This window comes from Solanum pennellii, chromosome 1 (genome assembly GCF_001406875.1).
Source record: "Solanum pennellii chromosome 1, SPENNV200".
Lineage (NCBI taxonomy): Eukaryota > Viridiplantae > Streptophyta > Magnoliopsida > Solanales > Solanaceae > Solanum > Solanum pennellii.
The window spans coordinates 96,311,802-96,317,801 of NC_028637.1; positions in this window are offsets into that span (position 1 = coordinate 96,311,802).

Below are 6,000 nucleotides of genomic sequence, written 5' to 3' on the forward strand. Positions count from 1 at the left end.
TCTTCCCTACTTTTATTTTTTGACCTAAAAATTATTTAAATTTGACTTCTTATTTTCGAAGGCAAGTTGGTTTGATAAACTAAGATAAGAAAAATATTACCCTCTCAGATTTTAATAATTGATATTTTTGAACAAAATATTTTTGATTTTCCGTGAATTTGATATTTTAGTAATGTTATGATTTTTTTATCTTAAAATTAAGTCATTGACGATAGTCGTTGTTTCCTTCTGCGTTCTGAAAATATAGACATAAATATAACTAAAAATGAAAAAAAAGAATATATAATAATACAAAACTGCTAGATTATTTAAAACTTGATACATGAAAAATTTACCAAATTAATTTTTGGTAATTATTTTATTTGCCTAAATTAGAATTTAGTCAAAGGTGTGATATGCTAAATTTAATGTTATGCTTAATATTGAAGTTCTGGTCTAGGTCATATTTTGACATTTTTTTCTATATTACTGCACATAGCTTTTTCTTTTTTCTTTATAGCCCTAACTTATTTGGTTGATTGTAGTAAGAAAGCTTTTAATTTAGGAAATGAAGTCAAAATATCATTATTTATCTAATAGAATTTAGAATTATATGTTTCAATTTTCAAAGTTTTATCCAAGATTAGTAAATAAAAAGCTTTTATCAAAATTCTCGTAAAATTGAAAATAAATTTTTCATGTTGTATATGCCAAATTATATTGTAGTAATTGCTGTCATTTAAAAATAAAAACATTTATTATTTTTTTATTTTTTAAATAATTGTGAATTTTCTAATATAGCTATAAAAAGTGTAAAAATTCCTCTGGCGCGCTTTCTCATTTGATGAAACATAATTAAATTCAATAAGTTTTCTTGTAGCATGAATATCATATATGCTGAGTAATCACTTTTTTAATTAGAGAATTAATTTATCGCGAATGGATTATTAAATTTACAACAATTTTATTTTTTTAATATTGGATTATTGATTCTTTTAAAAGTTTAAGTGTTAACAATATACATATGGATTAAACATTTAAATTTGTATATAAAGATTATTTTCAAAAGAAAACCTAATAATAATTTTAGATATCTCAAAATATACTCTCTTGTTATTATAGTACTAGTAAAATTACTCGCGCTTCGCATCTATCAGTCATTAAAGCTAAAAATTATATTATCTTACATGCAAGAATACGTACATTAATAATATAAAGGAAAATGATAATTATAACATCTTATCAATTAATTTAATCAATCATCTTTATTTGATTTTATAATTTATCCTTTGCTTTCAAGAACAGTTACTATTCGATATTTTTAGGGAATCAAATGAACATCAACTAGAGTTATTAACTTTTCTGATAAATAAATAATTGTTGGTGAATGCATAATTAAATTTTAATAAGCTGAAAATAGTGAACAAATATTATAATTATGCCGTGTAGAAAGTTTAGCTCTACCTTTTGTTTTACATATATTATTTTAATGTTCTCCCACTCAAATGTATCATAAGTAATTATTAAAATGAAAAATTAAAGGGAGAATGTATCATATTGGACAACAATTGAACTTATTATATATATACTTGAAAGAGAAAAATATTACACAAAACAATTCAATTTGTTTTGAATTTAAAAAAAAACAAACAAATACCAGAGTGATGGAGTTCAATTTAAAACTAAATTTATATTCCAATGGCAATTTCGAGAAACACATTTATTACTTCAAGAAACATTTTTACAACTTGCAGTAAACTTGAAAATCTGTCCATACTTCATATTAAATATAAATAGTTAATTTATTGTGTAGTTATTATGTCTCTGTGCAAAAGAAGAAGAAAAAGTTTAGATTTTTTGCTGTTTGAAAATGAGAAGAAATACCTTCATTTTGTAGACAACAAATGATAGTGTGAACAAACATATATTGTGTCTTATCGAAAATGTTACAATTCTGTGTAAAAGTTACAATCCTTTGGAAAGGGCACAATCTTTTATAAAAGTCACAAATTTAAATAAAAGTGTCAGCCCTTTGTAAAAATCACAAATTTTCACAAAAGTCACAAATTTTCATAAAAGGGAAAAGGGCACGACTAGTTTTGGAAATAAATAATTACTTCATTCGTCCATAATTGTTTGTCGGGTATACTAAAAATAGATGTCCAAAATTAATTGTCAATTTAAACAATGGAGAAATAATTGGTCGTTTTTTTTCAATTTTGCCCTTAACAATTACTCCATTTTGTTCAATTGAAAAGTTATGTAGATTTTTGATATTTTTGGTATAGTAGGTTTATATTATTCAAATTACACCTTATATTAAATTTTTCTTGAAGGAGTGTATGACCTTACCCTGACAAACAAATGTGGACGGAGGGAGTAAAAGAGAATTTTGATTTGTGGTGAAGCCACGTAGACCGGCCTACGGTTCTCTTTTATATGGTATCGAAAAATGTATTTGGCATGACAGTGTTTTGGCACAAAATGACACGACCTTCCTTTGTAGGGTAAGGTCGTAACTAAAAGAGGCTGATAAGGGTATTGATGTAAATACATTTTTTTTCACGCAAAATGCCCTCTAAAATCAAACTACTAAAAGAAAAGTCTTAAATCAATAGATGGTTTCAAGAAATTACACTGCCCAATAATTTTTTCCTTTCCAATAAAAAAATAATTCAAAAAACATTTACTTATAGAAAACATATTTGGCAGGACATTTTTTTTGCACGATTTAAAACGTGTAGTAAATTTAGTTTTTTTTTTTTATAATTTCACTGAAAAGTGAACGGTGATTGGGTAAATTATTTTATTTCTTGTATCCAAATTATTCTTAAAGTAAAATCACTTTGATTATATCAAAACCACTACTCTTGAAAGTGAAACCAATTCTAAAAAATCCAACCTATAATAATTACTTTTCAGTTCACCCTGCCCAATGAACTGGGGTCCTACTCACAAAAAAAATGCGTTAAAAGTTATGTTTCTTTCTCCTTTTCCTTATTTCGTACCTTCTTCTACTCCTTTTTTTTCTTTACGTTTCTTCATAACTTTTTAGTATTCTTATTAAATATATTTATTTATCAAACTTGAAAACTTCAGATTTTTAGTAGTACTGTTTTGCTCGTGATTTAGTGTGGATCATTTTAAATTGAACGAAAAATAAATTAATTAATATGATTTTTCAAATGTTAAAATCAAGTCAAATTAATTAAGTTGAATTTTCATCATTTCGACTTTTTTATTTTTCTTGCTACTTGATTTTTGTGGACTTCTCAAAAGTATACGATACTATAAAATTTTGATAAGGTACATATATATAAGATCCTTCAAAAAACAAATTACGTTTTATCTAAGAATTTAATCATTTTAAAGAAATATAAATAATTTTTTCCAACGGTTTTACTATTTTCTTACACTATTAAAGATGACGATATATTAAGATATCCTGTTAATATTCGATTTAAATAAAATAATCAATTAGATTATGCATTATTTTCAACAAGAAAAAGTACTATCAACATTATCAAAATAAAAATATAAATTAAACAACAAAGTAAATGCAATAAAATTTTATTATCATAAAGAGAAACACATGATTACTAACAAAGAAACCAAAAAAAATATTTAAAATACTCTTTTTAAATTTTGTAGAAGGTTATATACAAAATCATTACGGATCATTTATTAATAAAATAATAGAATGAAAAAAATTATCTTAAAAGTTCAATGTCTAATCTTTTATCAACGAACACACAAATTAATTTATTCTTCTAAAATTAAAATTTTATGATTTTTTATTTTCAATTTCACTTTGTTCAATTTCTCTATCTTATTGAAAAATTATTTTTTCTCAAAACATTATGATTAAATGTTATTGTAGCGTGAATTGTTAAAGTTTAAACGAATAGTTTATAGATAATGAGTTCGAATCCAAAACGGTTCTCCATTTTAAGTATATTTTTGAAAAATTAGACTCTTTGAAGCTTTTAGAATTTAAATAATTTTTAACTTCTTATTCTTTTTGGTAAATATAATTGCAAAAGTGTATATTTGGATCATTTTCACAAAAATTAAAGATTTTTCATTAATATAAGTCGAATCATTATGATAAAAATAAATGTAAAGGATATATACGAGTTACGCTCCCTCACAAATACAAGTCAATTGAATGTGATAATATATGCATGATCAAGTTATAATTGTGTAATACATTAATTATGGTACATGTCAACCTGATCAATTTATCTTCGCATTTTAGGGATTATTAAACTACATTTATTGATAATATCTCATTGTAAAATCTCTTGTAATATTCATTAAACAACTAATATAAAGAGACTAAATAAATTTTCTTTGATAATTATGAACGAATGTTATTTCTTAATATTCATTTAAACAACAAAGGTTGATATCCATTTTCACGGAATAGTTCCCACATAACCATAGACCTTAAGCACTATTTTCTCTCTTCTCTGCTAGCTATATTAAAATTTTTACATTCACATCATTTATTCCATTTTCATTCTTAATAATATTCATAATTAGGGCTGGACATAATATGATTTAAATTAAAAAAATCTAATTAGGGCTGGACATAATATGATTTAAATTTAAAAAAATCTTACGAACTAATTTTTAAAATAATTTATGGATCAATTTTGATTTCAAATTTCAATATTTCAATTTTTCAATTCGATTTTTAGTTTTTAACTAACAAAATTTGATTAACCGAAAAAAAATCAAAATTCTCTCTATATATAATATTTACGCCCTTAATTAAGGTAAGTTACTTCAACCCATGGCCCAGCCAGCACATAGCCCACAACCCACCCAATTCCAATCAAAAGTCCCTAAACTGAATCTGAAATCGTTAACTCAGACAGTAACTCCCATCTCTCAACTCTCGTCAGTCGTCAATTGACTTGGAATAATCAATTACGACTTACACCGCAGCCTGCCAGTCCGTCGTCTCTCAATAGTCAACTCTGACTCTCACCTAATGCTCTAACAAGCCCGTAGTGCTTCTCAATGACCACTGCTCAGTGCTCGCGGCTCGAAGGCCAGTGCTCATCGTGTCCCAACTATTATCTGAAATCTTTATTTTGATGGTAAATTAATAACGTAATCTAATAAACTTATGGAAAACAATAAGAGTAGGCAGTAGCAGAAAAGTGTAGCACTCTAGAAGTTGAAGAGCAAATCTGTAAGCGTTGTTTGAGATTCGTGAACTTAAACAACAAAAGAAATTGTTAGATACACATTAAGAGCAAAATCTGACGAAAACCTATGGCAAGAATATGATCCTGTTTGGATGAGCTTAAAAGTTGGTCAAACTGACTTAAAAGTCAATTTTTGACTTATTAGAGTGTTTGACAAATATCAAAATAACTTATTCTAAGTAAAAAATGACTTATTTTAAGCCAAAAGCTAAAAGCTAGGTGAGGGGTGTTTTTTTTTCAAACTTAAAAGTCATTTTATGTTGAACGTGTATATTACCTTTTTAACCTTAATTCTTTTATTTTTATTTTTACTTTATTATTATCATTATTATTATTTTCATATTATTATTATTATTTATTATTATTGTTATTATTTATTATTATTATTATTATAATTATTATTTATAAACAATTTGTGATAATAAAGAAAAATGTGAATGATAGCAAAATATAATTACTTATGGATATAAAATATAAATTAATTTTGTTTCATCTTTTTAAGTATAAAAACTTTAAACTAATCACCTTTTATCATATTAACAACTTTTAAGGGTATTTCAGACATTTTGATATTAAAAAGTGTTTACCAACACTTATTTGCCAAACACATCAACAACTTTTTTTTAACTTCAGAACTTTTATCCAAACACATAACTATTTATTTTTAAAATAAGTTCCAACACTTTCAAAAGTACTTTTCAAAAGCTATTTTTTTAAGCCCATCCAAACGGGCTTTCTCTCTCTCTTTCTCTCTCTCTCTCTCTCTCTTTCTATATATATATATATATATATATATATATAT